This window comes from Martes martes, assembly GCF_963455335.1.
Source record: "Martes martes genome assembly, chromosome: 8".
NCBI lineage: Eukaryota > Metazoa > Chordata > Mammalia > Carnivora > Mustelidae > Martes > Martes martes.
In genome coordinates, this window is record NC_137895.1 from 40,396,099 (window position 1) to 40,416,066 (window position 19,968).

General features: G+C 35.3%; 1 protein-coding gene across 1 annotated transcript in view; it reads right to left on the reverse strand.

Annotated features, from left to right (window-relative positions):
* The window catches only part of NAV3 (neuron navigator 3), a gene marked incomplete at its 3' end in the record, with an annotated part of 387,672 nt that overhangs the window by 234,546 nt on the left and 133,158 nt on the right, over positions 1 to 19,968 (reverse strand). The window lies entirely within an intron of this gene.

The following is a 19,968-nucleotide window of genomic DNA, read 5'->3' on the forward strand; positions in this document are numbered from 1 at the left end:
AAAAATTTCAGGAAAGCTGAAGTTTGACTTTACATAATACAACGAGCTCTTTCTCAAAGAGGTTAAAATGAACAGAAAGAGTATGAGAGTCATTATTTTCTTTAGTAAATTCTTCTAATTTGCTGCTTTCACTTGAATATTATTTCCAGAACCAAATGACTAAAATATCTAGTTTCTGACAAATGTATTGTTTGATCTCGAGTCCTGGATAGGAAGTTTTAAGGAAGCAAACAAAACAAGATGGTTTTCTAAAGAAAGAACTATGTAAAATTTAAATGGAATAAATTGGAGTCACATTCTCCAAAATCAAACTGAACAACTATTAATGACAGTTTCTGGGCATTCTTGAGTTGTAATTCTTAATAAATTTTAAATCAAAATCTTTGATCAAAGACACAAAAGAAAGCATTATTTAAACCGAGTTCCGAAGAACAGTGACTATTTTACAAACAAAAATGAAATTTTGCACTTAAACTAATTCCTGAATTACCTGAGTGTTCTGAAATTAGTGTTTTGAAGGATACAGTGAGACCCAATTAGATCTGAAACATGTTCACATATCTTGCAATTGGTCATGGATTGATGCCTGAGTGGAGAATCACTTTTCAGGTGAATTGTGAGGGAGCACGAACACCCTTAAAAACAGCCCGGACAGAAAAGAATATATCCTCATAGCTAGGAAGCTTTTCAGAATACTTATTTTTCACATTTGATATATATTATTTATTTGCATATAATAAATTCTGTATCCTAATTACATTGGGCACTGAGAAAATTCTCCCAATTGCTTCAGTTAACAATGATACCAGAGAATAATGTAAAAATAAAAACCAAAGTGTCTGAATGAAATGAGATATTAATTTAAAATCTAAATTTCAAATACAAACACCCAAAGTGAAGAAATACTTATTGTGTGTGAACTTCTCAGTCTATTTCATCAATCCAGAGAAAGAGACCTACCTCAAAGTTCACTACTATGTCTTACCCCGTATTCTACAAATTGAACACAAATATTAGCTGGAGAAATGACAATAAAACAATGTACTTTCCTTCAGGGAACGGAAGCCATCTCATAGCATTTTCTCCAAGATTTTAAAGAAGTTCAATAATTTCCAGGATAGAAGTGGGGTAGGGGAAGAAAATCTAGAAAGGTCAACTGACTTGCTAAAATCAGTTTGGTTTTATGGCCCATGTGTGTTTTTTAATTTATTATGAGAAAACAATACTCTACATATTGCCTAGATTTTTGTGCCAAATCCTCATAATTTAATCCTTTGAAACTTGGCTTCTGTTCTGCTTCCCTTGCACTAGTGAAACTGTTGTATGAAGAACACAGGACTTCTATTTAATTCCACCATACTCCAACATCTTTTATCTGACCCATATTGCTCCCTCTGCCTTTGTGAATCTTTCTCTTTCATAGATGGTAATACCAGTGAGCTCACTTGATTTGCCCACCATCATTCTCATTCATTTTCTCTTTCCTTCACTGGGTCCTTTTCCTTTATTGAGCTCTTGAAGGCATGATTTTTCATAGGTCCTCTTTCCTCAAACACTTGTATGCATTCTTTCGCTTAGCAATTCATTTTTTACCTCAGACTTTAAGTAAAATCTACTATAAACAAGTGTTAATATGTGAGTCACATTCCCAACTGTCAATATCAACTGAGGAAAAGATGTCCATTTCTATGATCTTCAGAGGCACCACTTTAAACACCATTTTCCTTTTTTAACCCCCTAGTCTTAATTGGATCCTTCCTCTAATTTCTTGATTTCTATTCACAGGATCATCATTTTCTTTAGTCCAATGGGCTTGAAACCTCAGTAGTTGACTCTTCTCTTTTTCCTTTAAATTATTGTCAATAGGCTGTCACTCTGATTCAACCTCTACAAATCCATTTACATTTATGTTCTCTTTCAATTTCCTTGTTTATTGCACTAAATCAAGCCCACAACACTTCCCACAATGTCTCTGGGTCCTTTTGTTTTTCTTAATCTTCTACCCAGCTCTGTCTCCACACTCAGTAGAAAACCACTATTTTTCCCCCATAGTTGCTTGCAATACTATATCCCACATTTCAGACTTACAGTCTAGTCACAGAGCAGGTGAGGTGGTACAGCTCATGCAATTTATTGGTAAAACAGACATAAGAGACATGTAGACACAGCTCTGAGGCAAGACAGGGAAGATAAATAGAATCAGAACACTAATAAACTAGGAATTTTCAAAATATCTGGATTGAGGATAGTGTATTTTTTCCCTGCAAAGACTGCCAAATGAGACTCCTTCTGGCTAACAGGTGGTAAAAATATCAGAAACAGAAGCACAAAAGAAATGCATATTTTGAGGTTTCTTGTGGGTTCTATCAAAAAGTATCTGCACATCTGATAAAGTAAAATATTAAGAGAATGCTTTTTTACTTCCCTAAAATGGAATACAAGAAAGGAGACCAGAGGCAGTCAAATGAATTTTTAAAAATGAAACTCATCTGGTGCTCAATACACAGAAAGATCCAAACTACCAGAACTTTCTAATCTACCTTTATCACAAACTCCCATGTGGAACTATAAGATCCACTTATTATAAGGAAAGAAAAATTTCTCAATGTAAAGATATCCTGAATTTTAACTTATGCATTTTTACCAGTTGCCAGAACCTCGCTATTCAAAGTGTTACCCAAAGACCAACGAAACTGGTATCACCTGGAACTTTTTAGAAGTACTGGATCTCAGGTCTCATCCCGGAGTCTCTGCATTTTAACAGGATTCTGATGCATAATAAAATTGAAAAAGCTGTGCTCTACAGAATGCCCACAAATGCCCAACCTTGGAGGAAAAAACTTTGTAGTTTCTAAAGTGAAACAGCACAATCTAAACATCTTGGGAGTCATGCTTCATCATCTATGCTCTAGTGGCTTTGGATACTATTGATAACATCCTTTTTTTTTAATTTTATTTATTTATTTGTCAGAGACAGAGAATGGCAGGCAGAGAGAGAAGCAGACTCCCCACTGAGCAGGAGTCCGATGCGGGGCTCAATCCCAGAACCCTGGGATCATGACCCCAGCCGAAGGCAGAGGCTTTAACCCACTGAGCCATCCAGGTGCCCCTGATAACATCCTTTTAGAAATTCCTATCTCACTTAGCTTTTCTAATGCAACAGCTACCTCTGTGGCTACTCCTACTTCCCAAATAACCGTTGACTCATTCCCACCCCCCGCCCCGCCCCTTAATTGTTGTACTGTTACCATGAGTGTTTTCAAAATTGTAATCCTAGGCAACAGCTGATCCACCCCTCTATTCTTTCTATCTCAGATCTACATTCTATACTCAAATCTCAATCCTAAACTCAATCTCTTTCTTAAATATCACCTTGAGATCCTTAAATATTACACCCAGATCACCTAGATTTCTCCCAGATATTCCAAAAATGTTCAAAACAACTCATTTTCCTCCTTTCCAACCATCCTCTCTCTCTTTCCAACTTTGCTCCGTAATTTGACTGTCACCATTTTCTCCACTGAACAATATGGAGTTGTCTTGATCATTACCTACTGTTTTTCTTCCTCTGTGTCATCTCTCTTACAGACTCTAATAATACCTCTTCACTGATTTCATTGTTTTCAGTCCATTTTTATTCCCAGACAAATCAAATCATTTCTCTCAGTCAACAGAATGAACTTTCCCAAGGAAGAATGAATGCCAACTGCTTTCTTTGAAATTTCTGTTGACCACCGTTGTCCACAAGATAAAATCCAAGCCCTGTGATTTGGTTTACAATATTTCAGTATGTCCCCTCAGACCCTTACAGCCTCATCCTCTCAGCGTATCTCCACCCCATGTTCTCCACTGTCACCACACCTCTGCTCCTTGCCTACGGCCTCAGTTCCTGTGGGTCCATGGCTTTTCTCATGAGGTTTCCTTCATCTGAAATGCCAGTCCTTCCCTTCCCTGCATTGTAAAATCCTACTGCTAGTTCAAAATCCTGCTCAAATCTCGCCTTCTTGTTGAAGCATTTCTCAAGTTTCCCAGAGTTAATTCCCAGAGTTAATCTCCTGGTCCACAAATCTTAATTCTCCTCTAATTATTAGGTTAATATGGGAATTTATCAATGTAAACATCGGCATCCTAAGCAGATTGTTTTATTTACAAGGACAGGAATTATGTTATGTCCACTTTGCATTCTCAGCTCCTTTCATGGGTTTATAATGTGTTCAGTAACTAAATAATTGATTTATATATACTAACTAGTATCATCAATGATTTATTATATCTCCAACTTTTAAGCAAGGAGGACTGTTTTAAGAAAGGGTTTATCAGAAGTATATTAAAGGAAGGAAAAAAAAACACTCATCTTCATTGTGTTTTTCTTAAGTGACCTGCAGTTTATTTATTTTCTCATTTATTTCTTATAATAGTGCTGCAAAGGTGACATCTGTTCCTGACTGGAAATATGAAACTAAAGATATTATATATTAACTTATCTGTATACATTATACATCTTAAAAATAACAGTACTAAAATTTGAACTTTGGTCTGTTAGATTCTATACAATCTTTGCTATGTTCTGCCATACTATTTTTTTTATTGCAAATTGATAACAAATTGCAGTATTTTAATGCTTCTTTTTCTATTAATTCATTGCCCTGTGGATTTATGAATATCTCTAAGACATAATAAGTCATTATTATTATTATTATTTCAATACTGTTATAAAATAGCAACTCTTCTAATATTAAATAAATCTACTTTGAAAGGTACTCTTTAGCATTCAGACAGATGATATTAATAATTTCATTCAATAGGTCATTTTATAAAGAAATCAAGAATAGGCAATAAGACAACTTGAAAGATAAGATACTTTCACAGTATTTAAGCAACTCTCCTCAAAAATCTTCCAAGTAAACACTCTCTTTTGAATTTTTAAGCAACATTTAATCGGGGCTAGGAAACTGACACAATAATTATAACCCATGGCTCCCATGTCCATTGCACAGATGTTTAATCAATCAATCACGGAATTCTTTCCTAATAAGCCCTGTGGTAGCTTCAAAATCCATGGCCAGGATTCAAGCAATCCTTATCAATCAAAAGAATTAGAATGAGAATAAAAACTTATTTGAATTTCTTCTTTATTGTCTCATCAAAATATTAAGATTTGAATGGCTCAGTACAGGATTATTTTTTAAAAGATTCTACTTCTATTATAGTTATTCTAGCAGTGAACTTCCATGTAGAGGTAAAATTATATAATCTTATTCCTTAGTTTTTATCCTCAAAAATCAAACTGGACCCAGACATAAAGCACACATGAATCATTAAAAATCAACAAAACATAATATCTCAGCTTCATGCAATCTATCATTCCTTATTTTCATTAGCTACTACCAAGTTTCTTCTGAAAAAATCTCAGTTGAAACAGTGGGTATTTGAATTGTCTCAATTCATGTTTAATTATTATAATAATTAAAAACATTTTTTTCTTATTTATTCATTCTACAAATATCCTTTTAACACCTATTGTTTTCCCAGGTAAGAACCTGGAGAGCCATAACAACTTGCTAGGCAATTGGACCTTTGTCCTGATGCAGTAGGGAATACCAAAAGTTTTTGACTGCAGAATAAATGATAAATTCTCAGACTGAAGAGATCCTCTCTTAGGTATGTAAAGGAGGAACTGGGGAAGGAAGGAGGTAGGGACATTTAGTAAGACCAAATTTCCCATTTAGGAGACCAAATGGGAAATTGCTGCTATAATTCAGGCACCATTTGGTGATGGTCTGAATGAAGACAGAAGTAGAGAATATAGAAGTAAATGATTAATGAGAAGAGTTATAATGGTAGCTGTAAGAACTGAAGCAGAAGGAAGAATTTAGGATGGCTCCTGGGCCTCTGGCTTGAGAGGCACAGGATGGTTACTTAGAGGCAGAATAGGAAAAAGAGACTGAACATCCTTGCTATAGTTTCTGACAAGAAATAAATCAAGACTCGACTTCTAGATTATGTTACAGTCACAGAGTGAATAAAGTAACAGGATATACTTGGAAGCTGGATATTCTGTGGTGAGTAAACCCACCTTACAGTACAGCTAAGGTAAAGATCATTTTATGATCTTATTGTAATGGTTCTCTTATAAAGTACACAAACACTTTTGGATGTTGAATGAATAAATAAATGAGAAATTGACTTCACATCCTTAAGGTTTTTAAAGTGGCAGACTGGTAAAGATACTGTGAAATTTGATTCAGTTTTGTGTTCTATTTATTCTAATAAGCACATATTTATTGATGTAGTCAGGAAATTAATTCATCATGACTTTTATTGACTGCCTGTATGTACTGGCATTATGCTAGAAAAACTCCATTTGGAAAAATTCGATTTATACATGCCAGGCTTGTTTCACTGTGGAAAGTATAACCCTTAAAACCATGTATACTAATTCAAACTCCTTTCTGAAAAGTGTAATTTGATATTTAATGGAAATTGAATTTACCGCAACCTTGAAAGGAGCAATATAAAAATATTAGGCAGGTGTGTACAACTGGTACAACAAAATCTTTCTCTTCCATGAATTATTAAACTAAAATGTCAGTAGTATAAATCTAATACATTGGTTTGTAGCACAGAATTTAGAGTTGGGCTGCTTGCTCTACCTGAATACCAGCTTCGCTTTTGTTGTTCTCTGTCCCTGTTTCCTCATCTGTTAAATAACGATGGTAACTTTACCTACCTCAAGGTTTTGTTGTTGTTGTTTTTCATCTTTTTTTTAATTAACATATAATGTATTATTTGCCCCAGGGTTACAGGTCTGTGAATTGTCAGGCTTACACACTTCACGGCACTCACTATAGCACATACCTGCCCCAATGTCCCTAACACAACCACCCTCTCCCTACCTCTCTCCCCCCACCCCCCGCAACCCTCAGTTCACCTCAAGGTTTTTATGGGGTTTAAGCTGTAAATCACTTAGAAGAGTGTCTGGCTTACATAAGTGTTATAACAGTTAAAAGGAAAATTCAGAGGGATTCAGATGTACATTTGAGAGTCCCTGAATGAACTAGCCCCCACAGGAAGCTCTATAAATATTCTGATGAATTCATACAACATAACTTCCTATGTTTCTCAATCCCTATAATTCCTCTGCTCTCTTGTGCTTGGTCTTCCCAACACATCTTTGGTTCTCCCCTATCACTTCTAAGGTTACTCTGTTTTAGATTACTCCAAATCCCACAAGCATGGACCTCTCAATACAGTAGTTGAGCTTCAACTCTGGTTCTCAGTCTCTGGATTTATAATTACCTTGGGACCATGATTTATTGAAAGCAAAGTTAATGAAGTCTCCTTCTCCCTCCAACATCCCTGGATACTACTCACTCTTCTCATTTCCTGAACTCAACAGTATGAATCTCTATAGGTCCCAATAAGACATCCATGAAACACCATGCCCAAAGCAGCTTACGTGGGATGAGACTTTCAGAACCTGTAATTCTCAGCAATGTATATAATTAAAAGAGGGTCTCAAATACAGATTTTATTGAATGTTTCTGTTGTATAATTATACTGCTTAGATGAAAATACAGTTTGATATGCTTATAAAATATAGTATATTTATTTTACTATTTCAACCAGTGTTTTGTTTTAGATTCGTACTCTAGATTTTACATCTAATTTGAAAGACAAGGACAAAATGTCTCAAAAAATGAGACATTCCTCAAAACAACAACAAAAACAATTTGCCTTGAAGAAGATACTGAACTAGCTACCGTAAGTCTGAATATATTGTAAAACAAATGAAAAGAACATTCTCTTGTTTGTTCACTTTACCAGTAAGTTCGGTTGCTACAATTTTGCTCTGAGACCTCCTTTTTGCCCAGCTTTACACTTTTTCCCTCAGTAATCTCTTCCACTTCTATTGTTTCAATTAAAACAAAAACAAAACAAAACAAACAAACAAAAACCAGGGTTAAACAACTTTCCCATGTCTGTATCTCTGGCCCTGACCTCTCTCCTGGGCTCCAGAGACACACACTAGACACCACTATCTAGACTTCCCATTAAATTATCAAATTCATGAAACCCAAAGGTGAATTTTTTTTCTCTCCACCTCCTTCTTTTCATTTGTTTCCACGATTGCATCATTTTTCTCCTTCCTGAAAAGTATCACTATCCAACGAGTAAAAAAACAAAAACAAAAACAAAAAAATAAAAACAAAATAAATGTTTCACCCTTACTTACAAACAGTCCCTAAGTCCATTTTCCTAGTCAGAAACTCGTGCCTATTAACATTACTCTGTACACTTTCCTACCATTTTAGCTTCAGTACCCTTCCCACTCCTCTCCCCAAAGCATATCTTTCCTCTATCCTGTCACCAAGGTTGTGCTCCTAAGTTATAAACGGCATCATCTTTCCTCTGCTAAAAAAAAATCTCCAAAACAATTGTCCTTTACGTTCAGGAAATAAGTCCCATCTCTTAGACATAACAACCAAAGCCTCTATTTACTGACCTTAGCCCACGTCTCTAGTCTTACCTGTCATCATACCCTGTGGCAATTTAAACACAGAGCTATCATAAACTCTTTAGCATTTGTTTCGTTAAGAGGTAAAATCTTCATTCCACTGACCCTCTGCTTGAATCTGGGTGGGCTTGTCACTCCACCAACCAATAGGTCACCACGTAAGAAGCACCACGTTCTTGTGACTGCCACGTTGGAGAAGCTTTGTGTGGGTGCTATTCCGGCTAAGCTGCCAGACACATTGAGTGAAAGTCACCCTGGCAGTAGATTCTCTAGCCACACCTATTCCGCCTCCCAGGAGTCTGTGACACCTCAGCCACTCCACCCCTCCCTGTGGAAGTCCCAAACACTGTGGAGCAGAGACAAGCCATCTCCACTGGGCCCTGATTCCGAGGCTCACAAAATCCATGAATATAATCAAATGGTTATTGTTTTGCACAATTATATTTGGGGTATTTCTTTTTGAACAGCAATGGATACTCAGAGCACACTTCTATTTACACTTTTTCCTTGTCCAAATACTTGGAGTTTCCTGAATGTAAATGGCATTTAATTCATGAGTGCCCTCATCTAGGCTCTTTCCTCTAACTGTTGTCACTGAGTCACTCTGTTGGATTAGGTAGCATACCTGATTGAACTACCTGTTTAAACATCTAGGTCTTCTATTACACTGTCAGCAATTTGAATGGTAAAAACATCAAATATCTGACCAAACATCTAGCATAACTTTTGGCACACAGTGAGGGCTGGATCTTTATTTTTTGAAAGGTCATAGGTGAACTTTCAAATCACTGATGAAAAAGAACACTGAGCTCTAATGCAATATATGAAGAATCATTAGGAACAATATTGTCTTTCATTAAAATATTTCATTTCATTTCCATATGGTATTCGCTGACTGTATAGTGACTGACTCATCAAAACATAAAAAACAGACACAAAACAGTTATTCTTAAAGTGTATGTACTTAATACAAGCATAATTGAATAAACTATGTTTATCAGAACAAGGTAGAATCTAAAAGCAATTTTTTTATCTATGTAGGTTCTTTTAACTCCTCATCTATATTAAGAAACTGTATAAAAAATTATTTAGGACACCCTTTACTCCACTCTTATCTATTTACCATTAAGTCTTAGAGCCACACAAACATAGTATGAGTAGAAGTCCCTACACAGAATCCCTCTACAGTCAGACATTTAGTGCTTTTGATATCCAAAGAAAGAGAAAAACACGCTTAATCATAACATCACATTTATCCTTTCAACAGCACTCTTCTTAAGGAACCAAGGAGGAATACAAAGAAATCACAAAATAGGAGGTAAAAAATTTCTTGGCTATGGGTTTTAGTGGACAATTTATACCTTTCAATTATGGTTCTATTGGTACCATGTTAAAAACGTAGAAATTCTCTCCTCCCAAATACACTGAAAATAGCTTGAGAGAAAATTAGGAAGAGGTTACCCAACACATACTAAAATTAAGTATATGGCAAGAAAGTCTTAAAAGATGTTTAGACAAAATAACAAATACAACAAAGTAACAAGTTTTGAAAATAGTAAAGCACACCCACTAACATTTTAAGACTGAGATAGACTGAAATACATTCCCTTATACATGCTATAATTGCTAAGGGTAGATAGAAAACCATACATTCAGAATTAAGATCCAAAGAATTCTCTGAATCAAATTCTTCCTTCAGTGTAAAGACTTTCCCTTTTGCAGGATCCTTGTGCAATGTTATAAAATGGTAACTGATGTGCTAATAGCTCTAAGAAAGAGGGAGGTGTTCAACCACTGGTGCAAAAATATCTTTTACACCTCAACACTAAATATGCTCCTTCAAAAATATTTAAGATGTTTTGCAACAGCTACATGCATATTAGAGTACGTGATAAAAATACGGTCCCTACACTTAAATTTTGTTGAGACTTCACTGAAAACAGTTATTGCCTAATCCATAAATGAGTCAGAAACTTAGCTTTCATCCACATGTGTTTCTTTTTAGTAGCTGGGTGGCTGAAATATCATCCTGATTATATGTGAGACAGGTTACTGTGATAACTTATCCCATTAGTGAAATATGGTATGTAAATATATTATAACCTCTGTGTTATCTTAAATTTCAACTGACAGTTAATAAGGCCACCTGCATGGTCTGTTTTTGTGGGATCTCAAAACAGTAACTAAAGAGGGAGATGCCTATGTAAGATATTACCGCATCAAAGTCTCATGCTCTTTTAGGAATGCAGAATTTCCAGATAAAGGGCAACTCAGGAAACCAGGCTCATATTTCTTTCACAGTCTTACCATAAATGAAATTTTCCAACAATGCTTTTACTTACAAATAGCTCAAAGCATTACCCTGCTCCATGGATCTTTGCAACTTAAAATTTTCAGTATGGAGTCAAATTGCATCACAATAAATTGAGTGCTCCATTCCAAAAGATTATTTTAATGTAATCAATCAATCAATCAATCAATACCACATCTGGACCCTGAATACTAGCAGACAAAGTTTTTTCATTAAGCTAAAAATTTGAACAAGTTTTGGTAAAGACTATCCTGGTTGGTGAAAACTCTGAATTATTTAGTACTTTCAAATGACAAAAAGTGTTGTACTACACACAAAATATGTTAATGACTATTTCTTGGTACACATGTTCCTGAAAATGGCCTTGAATTATTATACTTACAAAATAATTATATAAATGCATGTCTACACAGTGTTTGAAGATCTATGAAAAAGCCTACTTTATAGAGTCTTTATAATTGGACTATTCTGTTTATGGCAAAGCAAATGCAATCATCACTGCATTCAGTTTCATGTTAATAAGGAGTGGCTGGGGTTTCAAAACATCTCTGATGCTGAGCTTTGGCCTAGAGTCTGCCAGGGAGGGAAGGCTGATTGTTTACACATCTTTTCAGACTGAGAGGTCAATCAGAAAGGGAGAGACTGGGGGCATTGTCAGAAGTGGCAGCGCAGGAAATGGATGCTAAAAGGCAAATGTTGACAGTGTGCTTTATGAAGGAGAGGGATCCTAGACCAAGAGTTAAAGTCTCATGGGCGAGACTGTCTCAGCTACAGAAATGTTACAAGTCCCTGAAATCCAATTATGTGCTCGTCCAGTCATTCCAATTATTATTTGGTTTTCTACGTAGCTCTGACTGCAAGAAAATAGTTCAGTGGTTATACTGACATGATTATTATGGTTATTGTGAGACTTGCATTTTCTATTGTTAAGTCAGTAAACAGAATAGTCTCTAGTGGAAAACAGATTAATATAAAGTAATTTCATGTGGTATAAGATTGAAGGTATAATAATCAAGCCTACATTGTCAGTGCTCTATTTGAGAAGAAAGTGTACCATAAATACTAAAAACCAAATAGAGTCCAAACAATGTCGAGTGCTTGGGAGACAATGTTCATAAAATTTATTAGTTATCCTGAGTCATTGTGATGATACACGAATCACATTTTGGTTGTTTTAAGACCAAATGATGAAACACTGACTAACCGTCGTTTTACATAGACATTTATGTCAAAAAACACAAGTCTTAACTTGTAAATTAGTAGCAGTCTAATACTTTAAAATGTATATTACATTCTCCCAATTCTGTTAAAAAGTTAGAGTATAATAGTGATATTTTTTATTTTCTACCCGAAGAAATTAGGTTCAGTTAATTGACTTTTATTTTTTTAAAGAAGAAAAGGAAATTATCAGAACCAAAAATGATTTTGCCCATGTCTTCTGAGACTCAAATTCACGTTATTCTCTTTTTCCTAATATGATGCTATTAACATGCTGAAAGGGGAATAATTAAAGTTTAAGTTTCCAACATCAAGAAAAACAGGATTGAGAACAAGTGACATCAATAGACAAGAGACTTCAACAGACTTTGAAAAACTGAAAATAAATGGAGTAACATTAATGGAGAACATATAGGAGAGAAGTTTCATCCTAGTGTACGCATGGAGGAAGATTTTAGTCTAGAAAAATAGGAGGGAAGCTGGACTAGGATACTGAAGAGAAAATGAAGGGATTATAAAAAGGAGATTAATCAAATATCTATGTCAAACACTATCAATGACCACCCCATGGCCAGATATAAGGAAACCAATTAGTTAATCATCCAAACAAACAAGAAGCAATTTTAACTACAATAACTGAATAATCCCAGAAAAATGATGCTGGCATAGATGGGTTCTTTAATATACCTTGACTGATACCTCTAAAGCATCATCAAATGAACTCTGGTCAATTCTTTAAGTTATTGATCAGTTTATGATTGCCTTCAAACAAATATCAACTTTCAATAGACATTCAAGAAAGGCTTTGAACAGGAAAGAATCACAGTATATACATCCTGATTCTACAGAACATATTGCTAATAGTCATTAGGTAAACACTCCATTGGTTTGAAAGCTTTTAGAATCAATCTGTAGCGTGTAAATCACATGAACCTTAATTTTAAGAAAGTGCAGATGACAGAGATTGCAAATTGTTAGTGGATGAGAGGAGAACAAGAAATGCCAATAGCTGGTATTTTATAACACAGAATGGCAAGAGATATTCTACAGTTGACTGAGAAAGAACAAAGATGTTATTTCATTATATAAAGTTATAAAGTTAAGCAAAAAAAGAACTAAAAAGAGTGAAGTTTAACTATGTGGTAGCACTCCTAGAAAGACCTGTCCATACACTACTGACCACCTCTAATTCCCCTCTCCCGTTTTCTACCACAGCAACTACTTCACTGGAGTAGCTCTCGTCAGTCTCCAGTATGAAACCCATGAGTCAGATCTCAGGGCATAGCCTACTTATGTGCAACATTCAATGCATCTGAAGTTCTGCAGGTAGGTAGATAATGGTTAGAAACACAAACTTGGTAGCCAGATTGCCTGGATTAAATTTACAGATTAGTCACCAGGAAACTTCATGCAATCTAACTGGCGTGTTCACTTCCAGATGTTTGTTTGTTTTTGATTTGAAAACTAAGATTACTAATAATACCTACATCAAAGGGTTGCTGTGAGGAATGAAAGAATGAATTTGTATATAAAGTACTTAGAATGGTGACTGGGGCTACATATAAATTATTATTGCTCTCCCCTTCTCCTTAGATCCCTTCCTTCACTTGCTGTCCAGGCAAACAAGTTCTGGTTTTCTTCTGACTCTACAGGTTGTCACTTTTTAAGTTTCCTCTAGGAGTTCTTGCTATCACCCATTGTCTCAACACAAGTGAGCTTCTGACCCTAATCCTCATCTTCTTCTCCCCGTCTATACACATATTTTTGGTGACTTCATCACCTCTAGTCTCATAGTTTTTATTATTTCTATATGCTTGTATCTCCAGAATTTTTGTCTATAGACTTCATCTGTCCCTTAAACTCCAGTCTTGCAATTCCAATTGTCTTCTTAGTCTTTCCACTTGGATATACCTAGTAGACACCACAAAACTGACATGTTTATTAAGTAAATATTTGACCTTCTCCATACCAAGCCTGCTCTTCCCACATTCCTTCCCTTTTCAGTAAATGGAAACATCATCTTTCCAATGAAGAGTCTCTTCTCTGTTTACCAATCCCACTGCAAGTCTGGTCTAATTCTACTGATATTGCCTTCAAAATATATTTCAAACTGACCTTCCTCTCTCGACTTCCAATATGGTACTCTAAGCTTTTCTCCACGACCCCTTGTTTTCACTTCTTCCTCACTACAATCTATTCCCAGCAGAACAGCCAGACTGACCCTTTGGTTTCTTTTATACCTGTTTATGTTCCTCCTCATGGTATATAGTAACTTTCCATCCCTCCTGGAGTAAAATCCAATGTCCTTATAATGACAACAGGGTCATATTAGTGTCTCTCCGCTCTTGGTCAGAATTAATCCTACTCTTCTACTGCCTCCTTCCTTCTGATCCATCCCGACTGTGGTATTTCCTCTTCTTAAAATAAACCAGACAGGCTCCAAACTCAAGGTCTCAGCTCTTGTCTTCTATCAGCCTGAAATTCTCTCCCACAACATAACCACAACCACTAACTAGTTCTCTCACCTCCTCTCCTCAATATCATCAGAGTGAAGACTTTCCCAGAATCCAAATTAAATTTGCATGAATATGGCTTCTACACATCATGTTTCCTTTCTTCCTGGTTTATTTTTCTCCACCATCAGTGGTGCAGTTAGTGGTACATATTTTAATATTTTATTGTCTCCCATCAATAGGATGTAAGCTTCAGGAGGGCAAGAATTCCTTAATCTCTTTTGTCCTCTGCTCTATCTTTAGTGCCTGGAAGAGTGCCTGGAACATACTAAGTGCTTAATAAATATTTATTTGTTGAACACATTAATGGGATATGGAGAGATGGGGAGTATGTGAATCAAAAGATAATGATCAAATTAATGAATAAAACCTAGAGGCAGAAGTATTTTATTTGGCAACATGGGAAAGACTACTAAAGAAAATACCTAAAACAATTGAAGGGCTTACCTCTGTGTACCTAGACTGGCATGAAAACGTCTGAGTATTAGGCTGTTATTTTTAATATTGAGGACATTATTACTTTGCATTACTTTTATATATTTAATAAAAGTTAGAAGTGGAATGGACAGAACTGATCAGAGAAAGTGAGAAAGTAGGGACCAAGGATGAGGCTGACTTGAGGTTTCCAACATGAGTCAGAATATTTCATTATACATGTGACATGATCTTAAAGGGGGTAGAAGGTAAGGTAAAAGTAGCTGGGTTGAGTGTCTATTACGTGATAAGTGTTATGCTATGGGGGCACTATAAAAGCATGAATTACTCTGTGAGGTCTTCTCAATGCTCTCTTGAGGAAGTTGTCTCCATTCTGATTGTAGAGGTAAGAACACTGGTATTTGAACAGGTTAAAATCATTTGCCCAATGCCACACCATTGGGGATTGGCCGGCAGAATTTAAACCCATGTTTGTCTGACTCTAAAATAACTAAAATTATATAGATGCTGCTTCATCTATCACAATAGAAGTATGAGTAGTTGTCAAGCTTTTAAAATGGTGAAATAAAAGCACAGAACATAAGAAAAGCATGTATGTTGTGCATAGATGCTCTTTTAAGATAATGCTCTCTTGGTTTCCTAAATCAAGCAATTGAAGAGTAATTTCTTTCCCTTCAGTTCTTTTTCTCTAGGAAAGAAAAAAATCCTGCCTTAAAAAAAATTCATAAATGTCCTTTGTGTTTTGTTTTGTTTAAAGTTTAATTGATTCACTGACTTTTTTGAAGAGCACACTATAGGCCACAACACAGAGCTGAGTTAAGAAACTAATTGAAGCCAGGTTCATGAGGGCTTAAATTACCAGAGCCTTCCTGTCATCTTAAATTAAACTTCCTCATATACTTTGCAAGATTCATAACCCCAGGCTGAAAAGCTGTAAACCGTCCCAGTTTCTGAGTGAATCCCCCAGAAGGAAATGATGTTTCCTGGAAAAGAGAAAGGCAAATGTCCTTAATGGGAGGAGGGTTCTAAGAGCAATGTGTGTGGCAGGGGTCATGGGAACCTTGGCAAGGGACTGCAGAGGAAACAGACAAGTCACTCAAAGAACATGTGTCCATAGATTTTGCTCTTTGACTTGTGAGTCCTTATTGAGAAAGTTCATCTAAACTGCAAGTGGACGCATATTTGATTTTCTCCTACAAATAAAAAGCAGAAGGGCAAATGTGGAAATCATAATCTCCCAAATTCTGAAAATAGCTGTTATAATAGACTTATCAACATTACTGCCTTTCATGTTTCTATGATCTACACAATTTCTTACCTGTCTCTACCTTTATAATCAATTTCTTTTCTTTTTACATGTTTTCTTTTTATAAAACATAAACATGTTTGTTCACACAATTCAATAATCACTATTTGAGAGTTCATAAAATTCACTATTTAATAACAGGAAGGAAAACTATTTAATAGTCTGAACAACAATTAAGCTAAAAAGGTCCACATTTTTTAAGGAAAAACTACTCTTTTGAAAAGCTTTTAGCAAATAAAAATCATCTTTTACAAATGCCATCATGCTAATACCTCATATATAACCGAACAGTACATAAGAAAAATGAATTTTCAGTATATCATTTTCTTTCACTATAATGATTTACCAGATGGTCTCAAGAAAATTATCCATTCAGGACATGTATTCTGCTCATTGTTGGCTGGTCTCCATATGCCAGGCATTGTGAAAGATTTTGGTGAAATTACCTTTCATGTCAACTAGAACTTTCATTGTCAAAACTTAACACATGGAAAACTATGATTAGCAGAAATATCCTGAATGCTCAAACCATATTTACTGATCAAATGAATTTTGAGTTGGAAAATATAGCATTCATTTCTACTTTGCTTTCTAGAATAAGAAATTGGGGCACCTGGGTGGCTCAGTGGGTTAAAGCCTCTGCCTTCGGCTCAGGTCGTGGTCTCAGGGTCCTGGGATCAAGCCCCGCATCGGGCTCTCTGCTCGGTGGGGAGCCTGCTTCCCCCCCCACTCTCTGCCTGCCTCTCTGCCTAGATTTCTCTCTCTGTGTCAAACAAATGAATAAAAAAAAAAAATTTTTTTTAAAAAGAAATAATACTTCCCCATCTCTTAGTTAATACTTAGAGAAAATAACTATGATTTCAACTCTTAACTAAGATTTTTATCACTTTATATTAAAACATTTTCACATCTTCCCAGTTGATTGAAGAAAGGACCTTTTAATCTATTATTTTTTTAAAGTTCCTTTCTTTCTTCCTCCCTCCCTTCTTTCCTCCCTTCTTTCCTTCTTCCCTTCCTTTTTCTTGCCTTCCGTCCTTTTCTTTTTTTCTTTCTCTGTTTCTCTTTCTTTTTTCCTCCTTCCTCCTTCACTCCCTGAGTCCCAGCTTTATTTTAATACAGATACTATAAGTGGATAATTCCAGTAATAATAATAATAATAATCTCCACTGTATACCATTTTGAAACTAATTACAGTTCAATAGCATGACCACCCCCAAAATCAAGAACAAATTTAATTATTTTTATTCTATAAATTTTATAAATACACACAATTTTTACTATGAATCACTTACAATTTTAAATATGCATCTTCCTACTTAAAAATTGGAAGCCATAACACAAATTTGTTAATTCTTACATTATCTTGTTGCAGAAATAATTGTTGAAAATTCTGTGTAAGGCTCTGTGTTTATCGCTTGGGCTATACCAGTGACTAAAATATAAAAAATACTGCTGTATTGATAGTGCCTGCCTTTTACAGGGAAATGGCAATAATAAACGATGAATATAATAAATAAGTACATGGAGATTAAAGGTTGATTAAAGGTAAGAAAAAAGAAAAAGTATGGCAAAATACAATGGGGAGTGAACATGGGCAGCTTGTAGTAGTAAAAGGGTCTTAGTCAAGGTAAGCATCAGTGACAAGATAACATGTGGGCCATTGCCTTGAAGCAGATGAGAGATTTAACCAAGCAGCTAGCACACAGAGTATTCCAGGCAAAGGAATCAGCAAAAGCATGTCTCTGAAGGTGGGAGCAAGCCTGGGCTATTTGAGACCATTGCAAGGCTTTGAGCAGGGAGTGATGTGTGCCTAGTATGTTCAAAATGTTTTATATTGTAATGACTCAGGGAACCCAAAAACAACCTCGTAAGATGGATGCCATTTTTAATTCTTTTAGCAAATGAGAACACTGATGCCCTGAGAGGTCAGGCAAGTTACCTGAGGCCCCACAATGAGGAAGTGTTGAAATTCAGATCCAGGTGCCGGCAGTTTGATTCTAGAGGCAAACTTTGAGTAACTAGAGCTCTAGTTGCCACTGGAACAGAACACACACACACACTTCTTGCACACGTGTACACACACATTCGTGTGGGTATGTTCTCATGTATATGTACCTACATATCCACAAATATATATACACAAGAGTGGAGAAAGAGCTGAGAAACCAGAAAAGGAGAGTTTGGTAGGCACACTCTGGTCCCCCTGGTCCATGTTTTACTTTCTCTCTTGTGTATTTGTTAATGTTTAGGTCTAAGTGTCTGTTTAAATGAAAGAAGTTTCAAATGAGAAAACATTTGGAGTTACTTGCAAAATAGAGATTCTTAATGTATGAAATAAATATTGTGGGAATATGTATAGTTATGTCAATATATTTTAGATAAAAAGAACAAAACAAAACTCTCATTGGACTGAAATCATGTGCCCTTAAAATTTTTTATGAGTTGACAGAGAAAAAATATAAGAATATTTTCTGGCAAAATATCTAGAATAATATAGCAACCAGTCATTGAAGCTATTTACTTGGGAAGAGCTTTAGAATTAACAGAAAGTCTTCATAAATCATGACTTATGACTTATGACTCACATCTGAAGCAAATGAAGATAAATGTGTCACTGGGGGTTTTTTTCTGCATTAATTATCTTTGTTTTACTATGCAGACATAAAGTAAACATCCTTATGTATATACTATGGCTTTTGAAAAATTCTTAACATACATTGATTGTTGTATGTTAAGTCCACATAAATTCTAATTCATAGGCTGTTTCTCTGTACCAAATCTATGTAAATGGAAATAAGTATTAATGTTTGAAATAAAATATTCTGCAAAACAGATAATAAATTCTATTAAAATGAAGACATGTAACCACTGTACATCAGGGTCATAACTATTATATTTAGTACAGCATGTACTCTACATTATCAACTCATTATCAGTCTACAAAGTAATTAAAAGTAATTAAATTTATCACAGGACAAATTCTTTAAGAGTCTACCTCAGTCTAAAAGGACACTGGTGAAAAGAATACTTTTCAAAATCTTCCAATGAAAAGAATAAAATTGCTCTCTCCAAAATGGTATAAAATTACCATGCCTACTATATATAGGGCTTTATATTTTTAAATAAAATATTGTTCCATAACAGCCCTGCATATCTAGCAAGAATGAGAAAAACAATCTCCCCAGAAGGGTCATAACCACTCAGAAATTCTAGGCAAGAAATTCCACATGGCAGATACAGAAATAGACTGAGGTGAAGCAAAGACAAATGATACTGCGTATCACTTCCAGAGTTAACATGTTTTGTATAATACCACTTAACTCCCTATGTTTTCTCTGCTACTATTCTTGCTTCTCGTCCATTCGAATAACTTAAACCAAACTCTAGGAAATATTATTTCTGGCAGTTTTCAAAATCTGGATCTCTTTCTACCAACTATCTCCCCCAAATAATAATAAGTAATAAAAAAAGATATTTCCTCCTCCCCATTCTTAAAGAGATCCAAAGAACTTCCCCTGTAGAGAATTTTGTTTTCACTTTGACTTTTGTACAATTTCACTTACATCATAAAAAGCCAGGACGAGCTTTAAGAAGAAAAGCATATCTGCATTACTGACTAATGAGAAACATCTTTTACCGCTCCCTGAACCATGCAGTATACTCTATG